General features: G+C 42.5%; 1 protein-coding gene across 4 annotated transcripts in view; it reads right to left on the reverse strand.

The window, feature by feature from the left end:
- Nucleotides 1-18924, reverse strand: part of Alstr (allatostatin receptor) — a 104223-nt gene that overhangs the window by 20522 nt on the left and 64777 nt on the right. The window contains exon 2 of one of the 4 annotated variants that reach the window (XM_062673201.1): nt 17361-17439. The gene's annotated coding sequence lies outside the window, so the exon portion shown is untranslated. 4 annotated transcript variants of the gene reach the window in all.

The raw sequence follows: 18924 nt of genomic DNA on the forward strand, positions 1-18924 counted from the left end.
TGGCCAGAGGAGCACTGGCCAATGTTGCAATCCCCGCTGCGGCGCCAGTGTCGGAGGGTGGGGGCAGCGGTGAAGAGGAGGGGGCGATGGATGTGGTTCAACAGTAATGGACCGCACCTATCGCTTCCTCCAAGGAAACCTGAACCACTCCGCCAGAGCTCAGGACATGCTGTCTCAGAGCATGGCGGAGTGGTCCATAGACATGGCTGTGGTCGCCGAGCCGTACTTCGTTCCCCCGGCAAATGATTGCTGGTTCGGGGACGATGGCGGCCTGGCGGCCATAGTCATAAGAAGAGACGCGACGATCCCCCCCTTGGCGATGGTGACCAGGGGCCAAGGGTTCGTCGCGGTGCAGCTGGAAGGGACCGTCGTGATCGGGGCGTACTTCTCTCCGAATAGGCCTACTGTCGAGTTCGGGCATTTCCTGGACGGGATCGGGGCGATTGCTCGCCGCCTCGCTCCTCGTCCAGTGATTCTCGCGGGGGACCTCAATGCGAAGTCTGTCGCATGGGGCTCCCCCCGCTCGGACGCTCGTGGTAGGCTATCGGAGAGGTGGGCGAACGTGGCCGGCCTCTATTTGTTGAATAGAGGGTCGGTTGCGACGTGCGTGCGGTGGCAGGGCGAGTCTATTGTGGACGTTACGTTCGCGAGCCCGGCCATCGCGCGCCTTATTCGCGACTGGAGGGTTCTGGAGGGGGCGGAGACGCTGTCAGATCACCGGTATATTCGATTTGATCTCTCCGCCCGCTCCACAGTCGCGGTCGCCTACGGGGACCACCCCCGTGGTGCATCCCGGTCATTCCCCAGGTGGGCACTGAAGCGCTTGAATATGGCGCTACTGATGGAAGCTTCTACGGCGGCGTGGGCGCCCATGCGTCCACATCCAGTTGAGGTCGAGGACGAAGCGGGGTGGTTCCGGGACACGATGCGTCGCATCTGTGACGTGTCGATGCCCCGGATTAGCCCTCGACCTCCCAATCGCCAAGTGTACTGGTGGTCGGCCGAAATCGCGCAACTCCGCGTGGAGTGCGTTCGGGCGAGGTGCCAGTGCGCGAGGCATCGCCGCCGTCGCCTGCCGCGGCGCAACGATCCGGTGGCGTTCGCGGTGGTAGAGGCCCAGCTGTACGGCGCATTTCGCGTCGCACAGAGGGCGTTGCAGCTGGCCATCAGAAGAGCCAAGGACCAACACATGGAGGGTCTCCTGGAGACGCTGGATGAGGATCCGTGGGGGAGACCCTATCACATGGTGCGCAATAAAATGCGCCCATGGGCCCCCCCAATCACGGAGCGTCTCCAGCCTCAGCAGCTGCGGGACATCGTCTCGGCGCTGTTCCCGCAGGAGCAGGGGGGATTTGTCGCTCCCGCTATGGGCGCGCCGCCGGAATACGACGGCGACGCCCCTGCTGAGGTGCCCCATATAACAGGGGCGGAGCTCCGTGTGGCAGTACGCAAAATGTGCGCAAAGGACACTGCACCTGGCCCGGACGGCGTCCATGGCCGGGTTTGGGCCTTGGCTCTTGGTGCCCTAGGGGACCGACTCTTGAGGCTTTATAACTCCTGCCTCGAGTCGGGACGGTTTCCTTCATCGTGGAGGACGGGCAGACTTGTGCTGTTGAGAAAGGAGGGGCGCCCGGCGGATACTGCCGCCGGGTATCGTCCCATCGTGTTGCTGGATGAGGTGGGCAAACTGCTGGAACGCATTCTGGCAGCCCGCATCATCCAGCATCTGCTCGGGGTGGGACCCGATCTGTCGGCGGAGCAGTATGGCTTCCGAGAGGGCCGCTCAACGGTGGACGCGATCCTTCGCGTGCGGGCCCTCTCGGAGGAGGCCGTCTGCGGGGGTGGGGTGGCCTTGGCGGTGTCGCTCGACATCGCCAATGCGTTTAACACCCTGCCCTGGTCCGTGATAGGGGGGGCGCTGGAAAGACACGGAGTGCCCCTCTACCTTCGCCGGCTGGTCGGCTCCTACTTGGAGGACAGATCGGTCACGTGTACCGGACACGGTGGGGTCGTGCATCGGTTCCCGGTCGTGCGCGGTGTTCCACAGGGGTCGGTACTCGGCCCTCTTTTGTGGAATATCGGGTATGACTGGGTGCTGAGGGGTGCCCTCCTCCCGGGCCTAAGCGTAATTTGTTACGCAGACGACACGCTGGTCGTGGCCCGGGGAGGGAGCTTTGCTGAGTCTGCTCGTCTTGCCACCGCTGGGGTAGCGCATGTCGTTGGCAAAATCAGGAGATTGGGCCTCGACGTGGCGCTCAGTAAATCCGAGGCCATGTGGTTCCACAGGCCCCGGAGAGTGCCACCTGTCGATGCCCATATCGTGGTTGGAGGCGTCCGGATCGGGGTCGGGGTGCAGTTAAAGTACCTCGGCCTCATTCTGGACAGTCGTTGGACCTTCCGTGCTCATTTTCAGCACCTGGTCCCTCGTTTGTTGGGGGTGGCCGGCGCGTTAAGCCGGCTTCTTCCCAACATCGGGGGGCCTGACCAGGTGACGCGCCGTCTCTATACGGGGGTGGTGCGGTCAATGGCCTTATACGGGGCACCCGTGTGGGGCCAGTCCCTGGCCGTGGGGGTAGCGAAGTTGCTGCAACGGCCGCAACGCACCATCGCGGTCAGGGTCATCCGTGGTTATCGCACCATCTCTTTTGAGGCGGCGTGTGTACTGGCTGGGACGCCGCCTTGGGTCCTGGAGGCGGAGGCGCTCGCCGCTGACTATCAGTGGCGGGCTAACCTTCGTGCCCAGGGCGTGGCGCGTCCCAGCCCCAGTGTAGTCAGAGCGCGGAGGGCCCAATCTCGGCGGTCCGTGCTGGAGTCATGGTCCAGGCGGCTGGCCGATCCTTCGGCTGGTCGTAGGACCGTCGAGGCGATTCGCCCGATTCTTGTGGATTGGGTGAATCGTGACAGAGGACGCCTCACTTTCCGGCTCACGCAGGTGCTCACTGGGCATGGTTGCTTCGGTGAGTTCCTGCACCGGATCGGAGCCGAGCCGACGGCAGGGTGTTACCATTGTGGTTGCGACTTGGACACGGCGGAGCACACGCTCGTTGCCTGCCCCGCATGGGAGGGGTGGCGCCGTGTCCTCGTCGCAAAAATAGGAAACGACTTGTCGTTGCCGAGTGTTGTGGCATCGATGCTCGACGACGACGAGTCGTGGAAGGCGATGCTCGACTTCTGCGAGTGCACCATCTCGCAGAAGGAGGCGGCGGGGCGCGTGAGAGACGCACAAGCCCGCCGCCGTCGAGCGGGGGCCAGGGAGGCGGATCTCGCCCAAGCCCTGGCCCTCTAAGTGTTTCGGGTCCCCCTCATATGTCGGTCTGGGGCCCAGCGAAGGGGGCCTAAGAAGACGACGTGCAAGCTGCTCTGCACGAGTTTTACGCAAGAGCATCCGGGTGATGGAAGGCCGGCTATCCTCGACCCACGCTGGTTTTGACCCAGCGGGGTATTTCGTAGGATAACCCATTCAAACCGGCGCCATCTAGGCGGGCTTCGGACAGCCTGCCGACCGAGAGGGCTGGTGGTCGTGGCGCCGACGATCGCTGGCCTGGCGTCCCGAGGGGGAGGGTGATGAGAGAGATGTGCTCCGCACTAAACGCTTCACTTTCCTCCCTTTGCCTCTTCATGAGTTCTGTCTCATGTGAGGTGTGGACGTTGGTTGTTGAGCGACAGGAGGTTTTAGTCGGTTTGACTCCGACATGCCCCACCCCCCATCTCCAGTGGAGGGTGGGAGTCCGGCGAATTCCTCCTGACCAAAAAAAAAAAAATCTACAAAAGCCATATAACAAAAAGAATAGCATCGTGTAGTGAAATTTATAAATTTGCATATAATTTCGTTTATTTGCTGCGGGACGTGTTGTGAGATCGTATCGGTGTGTCCCGCGCTCCGGCATAATTTCACCGTGAACCAATTACGTGTTCTTGTTTTAACAGGGTAACTTAATTGACCACTAAAATTTGCCTAAAACGATTATGATTCTTGAAATAAAATTAAAATTTACTGTTCCACAATATGGCACAGCGTAGTGCTCGGAAAGGACGAATAAAATTTTCGAGAATGAATGAAACGTGATAGTAATGTCCACAAAATTACCAAGTGATCGTTAAAATTAATCTCTATGTCTGCACTTTTGGGCAGAAGAGCATACAAGCCGACAATCATCCAATTTGTCTTAAAGAATGTATGCTCTTCGAGATATTATGCGGCGTTGTTTCCATGTTGAAATTAATTAAAAGATCAGAAGTAATTCGAATAGCGACCATACTCTGTATTTGGGTTAGTTCCGGGACACTGATTTGTCCAATGAAACCTTTAGATGAGGTCGGAACACATTGTTTGATCTAACTATTTAGACACATAGCTTAATGACGTCAATACTTGTTGGATATCTAGGTCAGGAATCACTACGAAAAGGCGGCACGACATGAAAACCCTCTTGTTGTGGCCGCCGGGAATTACATACCCGATCCTGTAGACCAGGTAAACAGGCGACGTCGCCCTAAACACGTCATTACGGATCCTCCCGATCCATTAACGGTCTTTTAGGTACCCCAAGCACCGGTCACTATCTTCGTCGAACCCATCGCTTGCGACGAAGGGCTCGACGGCTGAATTAACCCATAGACACAGCCCACTGAGTTTCTCGCCGGATCCTCTCAGTGGGTCGCGTTTCCGATCTGGTGGTAGATTCTGCGAAGCACTGCTCTTGCTAGGGCCAATGCTAGAAACACTTCTGGTTTGAGCCCCGTGAGCTCGCCGACATTTTAGGGGGAAGCCTCTCAAGGCATAGGTAGGAAGAAATAAAGTCAGGAATTGTTGAGTAAGACAGGAAGATGTAGATACTAATACTTACAAAAAACAATCTAAGACGAATAATTAGTACTTCAAGGAGTCAAAATGCCTTGTTTGGCAAGTTTTTTCAAACAATATACAGATGAGAGGTGAGTTTCGTTTATGAATTAATATAATAAATTACTACAAACAGAAGGCCAAATGTATCAATAAAGTGGGCAGATATATCTGTGTATCATTTAGGTAATTACTTATTTTTAGTAGCGCAATATCTGAATAATTTGATGGAAATTATCACAACAGTACCAAGTTTTCTAAGAGTTAGAGAACAACCAAACGTACAAAGAAACATTGAATTGTATTTAAATAGATATTGCTTTAGTAAATAAAAGATGCAAACGTGGCAAAGTCACGTTTTTATTTTATAAAATTAGTATTGATAAATGGCACAAACTTTATTACGGGTTGACTATATTAACACTATTATTAAATAGTTTCTTACCACTATTTTTTGTTTTAATTAGTTCAGAATTTTTTGAGAGCCTTAACGTCGTTATCAATCCGTGATTAAAACTAAAGTCGTAGTAAGAATCAATTAATTAAATGTTCACGAACCTATTGACATATTGACAAGGGAGGCGTTCCATTTTAATAAGCTCAAAACAACAAAGGTAAGGTGACAGAGATACTCGTAGACATTTGATTTTATTTACACTTTGGTTTGAAAGTTGTCCAGTAAAATTACAGTCGTTTGGTGAGGCCGGAGTCTGTGAGCGCTATCGTTCAGAAATGAAAAAAAGTTGATGAAAGAGGTTTTTTTTTGATAACGCCATCTTGTTGTGTCTTTAAAGCGGTTAGTTGCCCTCAATTAAGAAAAATAGTGTTATTATTCGCCAATAGATGTCGGGAAGAGTTGATTATTGAAAACACGAATAAAACAACATTTTCTGAAAATTAATCGTAGCTAGATCGATTTATCGCCCTCGAAATCCCCTGTATACTACATTTTATGAAAATCGTTGGAGCCGTTTCCGAGATTCAGATTATCTAATATATAAAATTCTCGTGTCACAATGTTCGTTCCCATACTCCTCCGAAACCGCTTGACCGATTCTCATGAAATTTTTTATGCATATTCAGTAAGCCTGAGAATCGGCTACTATCTATTTTTCATATCCCTAAGTGATTAGGGTTGTCCACCCCTAACATATTTTTTTTATTTGGACATTTTTTTTTTGTTATAATGAGGTTTTGTTATTTTTATTATATATTCCATCATCGTTCACAGCACTACATACCTCTTTCACTCATTTACCACATCCTTACACACTTACAATAAGTTTTTTTTTCTACACCAGAAATTCCCTAGAAATCTTATATATGGCAAAACAACGTTTGCCGGGTCAGCTAGTATATACATATTATTATATACACAAGAATTGCTCGTTTAAGGGTACAAGATTTCGTACTGTTTTAATGTTCAAATATAAGATTATTATATCATAAAACTGTTCAGTAAATTTTCTCGAATCATCAAAAATATTTTATACATTCCTGCAATCCGAAATTGTAACAAAAGGAATGAAATAAAACACAACCTTTATCTGTGGTATTGAAGCAAGATTTCTCAATAAAACAATTCGAATAAGATTAGGACAGTAATAATTTTTAGTTAACAAAAGCGAATGAGCTCGAACTGTGTGCCTTAAAGTGCAATAGAGTTAGAAATTTTAGTGTAGTCGCTCCGGTGGTTCAACTAGCCATGTTTACGATCACTAAAACAGTCGTAAAAAGGAACTAAACTGAACAAACTCTGCTACTACTCCCGCTTTAGATTGCCGCCGAAAAATAAAAACCACATACGCACATACGTACATTTTACTGCTTTTAAAACTATATCGTCTATCCCTAGTGTGCTTGATCTTGTGTTTATAGATGAGACAGTAGATACCATGGGTAATCGTGATCATATTTTTGTTATTACACTAGAACAATTGTCTTCTTTTCAGTAATCAAATCTACAGTACTTTGCATCTACACCTAAATACAAATGCGTGTGTGTGACGTATCAAAACAATGAAAATACAGATGCTCTTTGTGAGATTATGCACAACTATCTTCACCATAACGGCACCAACTTGAATGCGATCATGAGATATATTTTCAGGGTGACAGGCAGATCTTCCACTAAATTTTATAGTTTGGAACTTACGTATTGACGCAAGTTTCTCATACCGTATTTTTTTTAATTGGCATTAAAATGTTTTGTTATCAGTCGGCATTTTTTTTTAATTGCTTAGATGGGTGGACGAGCTCACAGCCCACCTGGTGTTAAATGACTACTAGAGCCCATAGACATCTACAACGTAAATGCGCCACCCACCTTGAGATATAAGTTCTAAGGTCTTAGCTTAGTTAAAACGGCTGCCCCACCCTTCAAACCGAAACGCATTACTGCTTCACGGCAGAAATAGGCAGAGTGGTGGTACCCACCCGCGCGGACTCACAAGAGTTCCTACCACCAGTAAAGGCAGTAAAGGCATTTCACGTCTTAATTAAATCTATTGACAAGTACATAAAATTGAGCGTATAGAACCAGGGACGCACTAACGTATGGATCGATTCAATAAGCCACTTATGAAGGTCAGACACTTCTCAACTACAAACGTGAGTAATCCCGAGCAGGATACGCGTGGGTCGACTGTTTGTACCTAGCATCCTGTTTGCCATACACAATTAGAGGACAAATCAACAAAACTCATTCTTATGAATGAATACACTTTTGAATACTCTTGTATTCAAAAGCGCGCCATGGACTTGACGTTTGAAGATTGGCGGAGGCATGCTTGTCGCGATGTGAATAAGATATAGCAACCACTTTAAAGCCACTACCTGACTGATTAGCTCTCATCTATACTAAATATATCTAGTTGTTTTTACGGATGTTCCGTTATAACTACTGAACCATGCATCCGATTGACTTGAAACTTGTATACATGTAGAAAATACATGTACTTAATGGATAGGCTAATATTTATATGAGTGTTGGACTCCCTACACCAGTTGCGTGGGCGTTAATGATGAGAATCTTTGTCGGGGTGAGAAATAATAATGCTAATTTTAAATGCCCAGCGAAGCGGACGGGTACAGCTAGTAGTTTATAATATTGACAATGTAGTAATAAACCCACAGAAAAAACTAAACATCAAAAGAAACAAACCTGATTTAAGTTTGTACGCTACTGTTACACAATGTCACCACTTGTAGTTACAATACAATATAACAATGTTTGAATTCAAATTTCATCTATTTTATTTATAATGCTATCATTAGACTTGCAATGATGCATAGAGCGATGATTATAACGGTATGTCAGTTACTCCAGCTTGGTGTGATGATGAATCTCAAAGGTTTCATTGCCTTTATCAGTATATAATAAACTAGCGGCCCGCTCCGGCTCCGCTCGCGTTTTTAACAAAAATTTCAATGATATTTGACGTTGTTTTATTTTTTTAAATAAAAGAACACTTATTGCGGCATACCAATAATAGGTAGACATATGCTGTCGCGACACTTTCTGTAAATAATAATGTGTTCTACCAAGTCGTAGTACATTATTTTATTCTATCATTAATACTTTTCGCAGGGCACGAGATGTAAAGAAGATTTTAGGTATTTTTTTTACACCTTTGGTTACATTATTGGAGTTTTTTTTTCAAAAAATATTATAGCCTATGTCACTCGGGAGTAGTGTAGCTAACAGTTACAGTAGAACAGTTAAATAATTTTTCAAATCGGTTCAGTAGTTTCGGAGCCTATTCAATACAAACAAACAAAAATCTTTCCTCTTTATAATATTAGTATAGATTAATTTATTCTTTTTAATGTTTATTTAGTTATAGACTAGACGTTAATTCTAATACACGCCAGTCAGCCGTCAGAGCACTCGTGTATTCCTCATCCTCTTGTAGTCAAATGTAAGTCTCCTCTCGACACACGCGACACGTCACAGCCAAACGAGGCATCGCTAAGCGTCCCTCCATGAAAAGCACACTTGACATATTTCCTTTGTTGCCGATTTTAAATGATCCCGCCTTTCAGGGCATTCCCAAAGAAAACGCTTCAGAAAACTTAATGAGTTTCGGATTTCTAAGAGGGCGCGGCGGCGGGACGCTGCGATCTTAATTTGCCGCGACGTCCTATCTCTTCCACGAAATGTAATTGGAATTCGTCAATTTATACACCATTCGAATTGGTGCTATAGATCTCTCTGGAAACAGATTTGAATATTTTCAAGGGGACTCCGATTTGGGTCACTGTTATTGTTATCTGACGATGACTGCTATTGTTATGCCGAATTTCACTAAAGTTAAATTGGCAATAGAAGCAGTAAAAATGGTTCGCGTTTAACGGCGTTTCACGCTCAAAACAATAAAAACAATAACTTTATTATGGAATGAATTAAAGTAAACGTGGTATTGGTTAGTAAATTATTTAAAAAAACAAAGGGTATATATATTTGATTCTATCTGTATTTAACGATTTGTACAAAGTATTTAAAAAAAAAAGTACAAACAAATGCACTTCCTAAAAACATCATAGCAAATCCTTTCTTATTGGATTTATCAGCGAGAAGGGTTCTCTTTGAAGCTCGCTGCGAATCACTTCACTACAGTCAATGGTAGTTGTGTTGATATAACGCCTTTTTAATTTCACACGACAGTAACATAAGTTTCTAAGTTGCTCTGTCAAATTTGAAGGAATGTCTAGTCACTATATCTACTTCTACATATCACTACGATTAGCGATCTGTAGAAGTAGATGTTGACGAAAAGAAGAAGTAGCCGAGTCTCACTGTCGGATGTGGAATTCAGCTTTAATTAGAAAATTTATTTCACTTTTGCATTATTGCGGTAACTCAGTAAAGTTTGTATTGAACAATTTTCGGGTGTAAGGCAAGTCTAACCTACCGAGAGTCTTAATCTCTCATTTATTCAGATGAAAATAGAAACAAGGGTTTAGTACTGGTGGTAGGACCTCTTGTGAATCCGCACCCCGCTTATTTCTGCCGTGAAGCAGTAATGCGTTTCGGTTTGAAGGGTGGGGCAGCCGTTGTAACTATACGGAGACCTTAGAACTTATATCTCAAGGTTGGTAGCGCATTTACGTTGTAGATGTCTATGGGCTCCAGTAACCACTTAACACCAGGTGGGCTGTGAGCTCGTCTACCCATCTAAGCAATAAAAAATAAATAGAAAAAAAGCGTGTATCAATAGACCCGCATTAAATATTTTCCCATCAAAAATACTTTAGCACTCTCATACAAAGATTAACTTGTCTAAAAGACATTACATTATTTTCGTCGTCGCTCTCTCGTGAGCAACTCAAATGGAAGAGACGCCTCGTAAAGAAACGAAGAATTCGCTCCCATCGCTTTTGTGTTTGTTTTATAAATGGAAAATGTTTTACTTGGATTTTGGGTGGAACTGTAATTTTTTGGGATTTTACGTAACGCGGTAGGAAATACTATAGAGAAACAGCCGAGATAAAAAATAAAGCTCTTATACAACATGTACACGGAGAGACGGAAGAAACCTAGAGAATACAAAAGCAACTATGGTATAATATGATAATGAAAATTTTACCAGTGTTTCTCATGTATACGTTTCTGTACGTTAAAATCCTACTCCATCTATTAAGCTCGACTGTTTTACCTGTTCCCGCGGCTTTCAAACCGTGAGAGGAAGGAAGAAGTAAAATCAAGTTCAACAAGGTATTATGGAGCAGCTGTCCCACTCTTCAAACCGGACCACATGACGACACCGCGGCAGAAACACACACTGTGCGACATCGGGTCATCTAACTCTAATAACTGACATTAGTGTTTGTTACACGTCATTACGGATTCTCCCGATCCATTAACGGTGCTTTTAGGTACCACAAGCACCCGTCGCCGTCCTCGTCGAACCCGTCGTATGCGACGCAGTGCTCGACGAGCGAATTAACCCATAGACACAGCCCACTGAGTTTCTCACCGGATCTTCTCAGTGGGTCGCGTTTCGATTCGTGGTAGATTCTGCGAAGCATTGCTCTTGCTAGGGTCACTGTTAGCATCACTCTGGTTTGAGCCCCGGCATCTCACTTACTAGCTAAGGTTACGCTGAAATAGCCTCTCAAGGCTTATCAGCTTAGGTAGGATAAAAAAGTGTTTGTTTCGCTTAACTACTACTAACTAAAACAAATGCTATGCCAGTTTTAGAACACGTATCAAAACCGAACATAATATTATCGACTTACAGATTCCTCAATTTATGACGTTAATAAACAAGCTGCCAATCACAGAACGAAAAATATAATTTTTTTTATTTTTAGAAATTACATATCTAACAATATGAAGTGAATCTAATTTACACAAAAGTGCTCTGTTGTTAATTAAAAACTAAAAAATTACACATTAAAGCCACAGAGGCTATAAAATATAAAAATAGATTCATCAAAAAATCGACGAATCGCCTTAATTTATTTGGTAAATTATAAAATCCAATAAAAAGCCTTCGAAATTAATATGCATCTTAAATCTTTAGCGAAGTTCAAGTTATGATCAGACAGCAGCTCAGACTCGCATTTTTTATATTACATACTAGCTGAGTCCCGCGATGTTACCCGCGGTTATTGTCGTACCGCGGGTGACGTCACGGGGTGAAGCTAGTCTAAACAAAGTAGCCTATGTTACTCCTTATATCATCAGCTATTAGTGAAAGTCCCGTCAAAATCGGTCCAGTTATTTCAGAGATTAGCCAGAACAAACAGACAGACAGACAGACAGACAAAAATTGTATAAAATGTTATTTTGGTGTATGTACCGTATATACATATATTCATATGCATGTAGTAAAAAGCGGTTATATCAATATTTAAAAAATACACTCCAATTTTATTTATATGTATAATTAATTATATGTATAGACTGTCAGTTGCACAAAAACTGACCGATTATTTACATCTTCCAGTGTCACAGACTGCTTCAAAGTTAGATTAAATCGTAAATTGTTTTTATCGAATTTGAAATTAAACTTATAAAATTAACGAGCTTATCATTTTTTTTTTATTGCTTAGATGGGCGAACGAGCTCACAGCCCACCTGGTGTTAAGTGGTTACTGGAGCCCATAGACATCTACAACGTAAATGCGTCACCCACCTTGAGATATAATTTCTAAGATCTCAGTATAGTTACAACGGCTGCCCCACCCTTCAGACCGAAACGCATTACTGCTTCACGGCAGAAATAGGCGGGGCGGTGGTACCTACCCACGCGGACTCACAAGAGGTCCTACCACCAGTAATATTATTATTCGTATATTTTATTTTCATTGGACGATGTTATTCCACGATCATAGGTGTCTGTTAGGATAAGTCATATTGCTAAACCTTGGAACATAAGAGACCTTTGGCAATTTGACCTAATGAGGTCGCCGAAATTCTCAAGATGGGTTGCGAAACTAACATGGTATCTACAGGATCCGGTAATGTTAAAATCATATCCCTTTAGGCCTACACAACCGCATTATAGTTTCACTACTGACACGAGAAGCCAAGCAACTTAAGACTTGCTTTTTGTCGAATATAACATCAAAATATTACGTATATGTCAAACTGTTTCCAGAACGTTCCATTTAAGAAAAAAACAAATCTTGTCAATTCTCGTCGCTACTTATCAAAAATAGAAAACAAATAACCAATTAGAGGAGGAAGAAAGGGTACTGAACCGTGATGTTTCTTCCTATTAATATGTAGATGCGAAAATACAGATTTATGTACATACATACATACATACATTGAATCGAATCAGTAGTGCAGTGAGGCGCGATGCGTTCACGAGGGAGCTAGTTCGCATGCTTCTCTTGCTTGGCGTCACACTACTGATCCGCGAAATATTAACTGACATACATACATATATATGTATATTTCTATATATGTAAATATATTTTTATTCTATATATTTAATGGTTAGATGGATAAACGAGCTCACGGTTATCCTGATGTTAAATGATCATGGCATCTCATAGACATCACGTAACGCTACCACACACACGCCTTGGAACATGAACTTGTAGTCAGTAAAGGTGAAATTACTATTTTTATTAAATATATTAGAATATTCCCGGGCTTTTTGTCCATAATGTACTGTCTTTGTATAAAGTTGTCTGGAAGAAGTAACTCTAAGTGAGAATTTTAAAGAGTTGCTAGTGTGAAGTGTGGTTGCTTATTAATAAAAGTTTACGCAACGTTAATTCTATGGCGTTGAAAAAAGATTTTAGTAAATTGCTCGAACGTTCCTTGAGGCGTGCAAGTAATTTTTCATAAATAAAATTAAATGTTTTTAGTTTAGAGAATGTAGCTGTAATCCGTAACGGGATTTAACAAGTCAAACAAATCATAAAAAATACAGACTCTGCAAAATAGCTCAGTTAATCTCCACTGTCAGTCGGCGATTAGTTCGCGCTGTAGATGAGGCTGGTTTATGCTGTCGGAATTACTGACGAGGAATAATGACGTCCACTGATCTTATCAGGACGCCAAACGCGATGCTTGCTTTAATATTCTGTATAATAATATCTACAATAATGTATTTTTTGCACGTGATAAACAGTCAAGTCTTAGTTGATTTTAAATAATTCCGTCACTCATCTTGTGGCATGAACTTCAAGTCTTTGTTATAATACAGACATGTATCCCATCCTTAATCCCACGAACATAACTGATGGACCTCTTCTGAGTCTGCGCGGGTAGGTACCACCACCCTGCCTATTTCTGCCGTGAAGCAGAAATGCGTTTTGGTTTGAAGGGCCCGGGGCAGCCGTTGTAACTATACATAAGACCTTAGAACTTATATCTCAAGGTGGGTGGCACATTTACGTTGTAGATGTCTATGGGCTCCAGTAACCACTTAACACCAGGTGGGCTGTGAGCTCGCCCACTCATATAAGCAACAAAAAAAAAAACATGTGCGCAATTCACACGTGGTAGAAGTGAAACCTTCCAAAATTAAAATACAATTATCCTAAACGTCTTAAGTATATGTAAAATTTTGTCATTAGTAAATAATTGTAAGGTAGCGCCCTCTGTGAATTGATATTTTAATTTCACGTATAATCCTAAATTAAAATTCACTACAAGAGCTTTCATACACACGTTAGTATTAAAAAATCTCACAGATGGCGCTGTATTAAATAGTATGTATATTTCTGTCTCATTCTTTGCTGGCTTCATCCTACACATTTTTGTATTTGTGTCTCTTACCTGTCGTTTTTTCCGTTGCATCCGGTTTGAAATCACAACGATTCTAAAGAAGTTTTCACTTCAAAAAAACAAAAAAAAAATATTCCCGGCAAAAATGAGTATAATTGTTCTGCTTATCAACTCAAGCGGGCTCACGATATCATATCAATACTAATTATACAAACTCTACAGGCCTATTTTTTATTTATAACTGTTTTCGGGGTGCGTTTCACTCGCTACGAGTCCACTGGGCCTATGACCCTGCCTTTCGTAAGTACGAAGAAGTCCAAAGAACTTCAGTTCAAATAATAATTATATGTTTTGAGCGTCATTGGTCAAGTCTACTCTAGCTTACTCTGGTCACAGGCGACTGATGATGAGAATTGACGATCTCCTAAATAGTACATGTCGGTAAACTTGCTAAAGCAACAACGCTGTCGAGGGTAAACACATGGATTAGTGCCGAAGCGACCCACAAATAGATCTGACACAGATTCGGGCTAGTTAAATATTAAACCCCACACTAGACTGGATTCTCGTTTTTTAGTTTTCATTTGGGGGTAATATAGCTCGTATTTACCCCTACGTTGTATATAGAAAAGAATACAATAAAGAACATTATTGCCAAGATTAACTAATAAAAGTAACACAATGCTCGACTTTTGTAAGTTAAATTTTCTACAAAGGCAGAGCATTGACATTTTATGAGTAACAAAGTAAAAAAGACGTTTGACGGAAGATTGCTCTTTTTTTTTATTGCCCTTGTAGACAGACGAGCATACGGCCCATCTGATGGTGAGTGGTTATCGTCACCCATGGACTTCAGCAATGCCAGGGGCAGAGCCACGCCGTACTCTCCACAAGTCTCGTTTGAAGAAGGATATGTCATAGCGCTCGGGAAACACCAGGGAGGGGAGCTCATTCCATAGCCAGATGGTACGTGGCAAAAAATACCTCTGGAAACAGACTGTGGATGACCGCAGTGGCTCCAGCTAGTATGGATGAACTCTACTCCGGTGGCGGGCGGTGCGGTGGTAAAAACGAGACGTTGGTATCATCTCGAACAATTCCTTAGAGCACTTCCCATAGAACATGCGGTACAAAATACAGAGGGAACCGAAGTCTCTCCGCAGACCCAGAGGTTCCAACCCAGAGCTTTCACATTATGCTGTATGTATGTGGTGTAGATAGGCTTTCGCCAGTCCGCGGTCGTCTGGAGTGATGGCAATTTACAAGAGTCAGCGCCGCCCACCGCCAACACCATTTCTATGACGACGTTGAGATCAAAAGCTCCAAGCGAAAAGCAACGTAGGGTTTTTTACTAGGTACAACTCAAGCACAGAGAATGATGACCTTACCCTTATCTACGAGCTGCAGAAGCAGACAATAGTAGTACATGTTGGGTTAAACTTAAACAAATACACAGAAACACGTATCCCAATCCATCTGCATATCCAAAGGCCGTCCTGTTTCCCGAGCGGACATGGAACCAAATGCGTCCATTTAACCGCTGTCAAACGTATAGTCGTGGCCAATAAAACCATGCGACACTAACTTGTCGAAAATTGGACATGTATTTTTTATTGCTTTGATGGCTCAAGATGGCTTAGGAGCTCACAGCTCTCCTGGTGTTAAGTGGATACTGGAGCCCATAGATATCTACAACGTAAATGCCGCCACCCACCTTGAGATATGAGTTCTAAGGTCTCAGTATAGCTACTACGGCTGCCCCACCCTTCAAACCGAAACATATTACTGCTTCACGGTAGAAATAGGCAGGGTGATGGTACCTACCCGTGCGGACTCACCAGAGGGCCTACCACCAGTAAAAAGGCATTGCATTGCAAGGCAAAGCATTGTGCACGACAAATTCCAATTATGTTTTAAATTTTAATACTTTAATGTAGCGGGTAGTCATCATACAACACAAGATATTTGACAGATGCCTGAATCTCGCTTACGACATTTTTAATCCGGATGCTCAACAGACGAGAATATAGGCTTGCATATATACAAGTTCCGAACAACAACATTCGGACCGTCGGTCTACCGAGCAATATCACCCGCGAGGTGGAAGATCTTCCGTTTACCGTATACCTACATTTACCATTTCACATATCTTGTTCTGAGGTCATTGAAAATGAAACTAACCATAGACAAGAGTTTTGAAATCGCTTATACTAAATAACGAAATATGGTACAGAGTTCACGCGCTTTGAATGGCCCAACTAACAAGCTCACGTACAATCGCGCACAAAATTCGATTACGTCCGTCGTGTCAATAACCGGACATGATCAGAATTTGGCGAGCGGGCCTATTTGTGAAATCCGAAGCACCTTGTGGATAATTTTGTTTTTGTTCAGTTGTATTGTATGAAAGTAGCTTTTAGGATTAAATTAAAGATTAGTTTTTTTTTATTTTCTTCAAAACTTAAGAATTTATCGCAAAAGACAGTCATGAATCATATGTGTTACTCAGACGAGTACTAAAAACATTCAAACGAGATAAGAACACGCAAATAATATTCAAACCCCGACTATTTTTCTCCCTACTTAATAGCTGGTAGCTTAATTGGCTATTCCTGCTCAACCTGAGAAAGTTTGCTAACACTTACCTTAGCAAGAGCAGTGGTTCGCTGAATCTAGCATCGGAATCGTGACATAATGAGAAGAACCGACGAGAAACTCAGTGGGTTACCCCGAATAATAAATATCTGTGTATATGCACAGGCAAAGATAACACTGATAAGTATTATACTATTTTGTTATTTATATATCTACCGATATATATATTTTAAATGGTTTAATAATTGAGGAGAGTTAAGGTAAAAAAAAAATAAGTTTTATCAATAGAGAGAATTTTTTATTTATCATGATTTACCATTGGGCAGACATTGGGCTTTGTAAAAAAACCGTATAATTACGAAATTAATTCTGTGTTCTGCGATACAGTAGCCACTGTCACCAATCATTCATCAACAAATAATCTACCTTTCTTTTCAACAGATTCCATACTTGATTAATTTCTTATGTAAAATATATATTTAGCTAAGCCGTAGAGCTCATAGCCTGTACATTCTGTTACAATCCACCTGCGTCCGTCGACACAATGATTGGTCGATATTTCACAACAAAACACTAACTTTGTTTCTAGTTTCTGGGACAAATTTTATCTAAATCTGTATTTTATGTATGTACTTTTTGTTCTTGTAAAACACAGGAGAGTCTTATCACAACACAGGAGAGTTACCTTTTGGTTGATTAGATGCTTGGTACCTCATTAAAGTATTGTACTTTTAAAGCGGGTTAAGCTTACTCTATACACCCAGATTCTCCTTTTAGCTTTTTGAGTAATGATCCTAGAGCACAGTATCTGGAAAGGAGAAAGTAATTGAGACTGTAGCTCTGCATTTATCAAAATAATGTAATAGAAGTCGTGGTAGCCTTATATCCTATCGTATTGTACTGTATAAATAAAATGAATAACTTTTTGTTTTTTTTTATGATTTATGTATGAAACCAAAGGTACAAAATAAACATAATATAATATTTTAAAAAATAGCTAAAACAATACCCAAACATGTTTCCACCATCAAAATCACATATAAGTAGACAGTGAACAATTGTATAATAATTATAAAATAAAATTTGTGTTTGTACCGGTGGTCTTTTGAGCCGATCTGATACGATACTTGTTTATTTTGGCCCCAAAGCAGTGCTGATTCTGGTTTCAAGAGTGGGACATCCATGATAGTACTCATTTGACACTAAGACCTCATATTTTAGGGTAGATGGCGGCATTCACGTTGTCATGTCTATACGCTCTAGTAACCTCTTAATACCAGGTGGGCTATGAACGAGTTCATTCGCTAACGCAAAAAAAACTATAAAAAGTATTTACTGGGTCACGTACTAGTACCATGTGACGAGTAGTCAAAGATCCTGTTATCAATTTTAAATCTTCTAATGAAAACCCTTTCATATAAAAAAACATTAGTTTATCCCTTGTGGGAATTTAAATTATTCAAGCATGAGCTCTCGAAAAACACTTCATGTTGCGTACTATTTGTAGCAAAATCAAATATTTACGAAGCCAGTCAAGAATCCTGGCCCACGCCCCAATTAATACAGCCCACATAGCCCCAATCGCTTCACACGAGTATGTCATTAATAACAAATCATTTCTAAATACAGTATTGACTCCGCTCATCCAATCGCTCGCGTCCAGAATATTGGGTGTCATCCAATTTGTGAGAGCTGACAGACGTCGGACGTGCGTGGACGACAGACGATGTATCCAACAACTCTTTTGATGTAGTAAATTGGATTTTTGCGTGAAATAAAGATTAAGGCTCTTCATTATTTGGAAATGGTTTTCGTATCGCTGCTGCTTATAAAGTGGCAGTTCCAACCTTAGTAGTTCCAGTACGCTGGGTGCGATTAGGCAGAGCGATAGTAAGGCTATTTATGTTAGAAACCTATTTATGTTAGAAACACCACAACCACAAATTTAAAATTAAAAGAAAATGACCATTTACGGGTTGCACTAATCAATTTCTCTCCACTATGAAACCATTTCGATGTAACTTTATTATTGTTTTAGAAAGTCATTTTCATAATAAAAAAAGGATCACTTCATTGTATTATAAAAAGGAACACTTGTTAAATACTTGCTAAAAGAACACATTGTTCTCTGATAACATCCCTACTAATCAATTCCGATCTAATTCATGTGTATCGATTGTTTTACGAAGGACATAAATTACTAAGTTTAAGGGCTATAAAATTATGAATTAAATTAAAGTAAGAATAAAATATACAAACGCACAATTCGTGAAGCCAATACCGGTTTACAGCG

Source organism: Bombyx mori, chromosome 17, assembly GCF_030269925.1.
Source record: "Bombyx mori chromosome 17, ASM3026992v2".
NCBI lineage: Eukaryota > Metazoa > Arthropoda > Insecta > Lepidoptera > Bombycidae > Bombyx > Bombyx mori.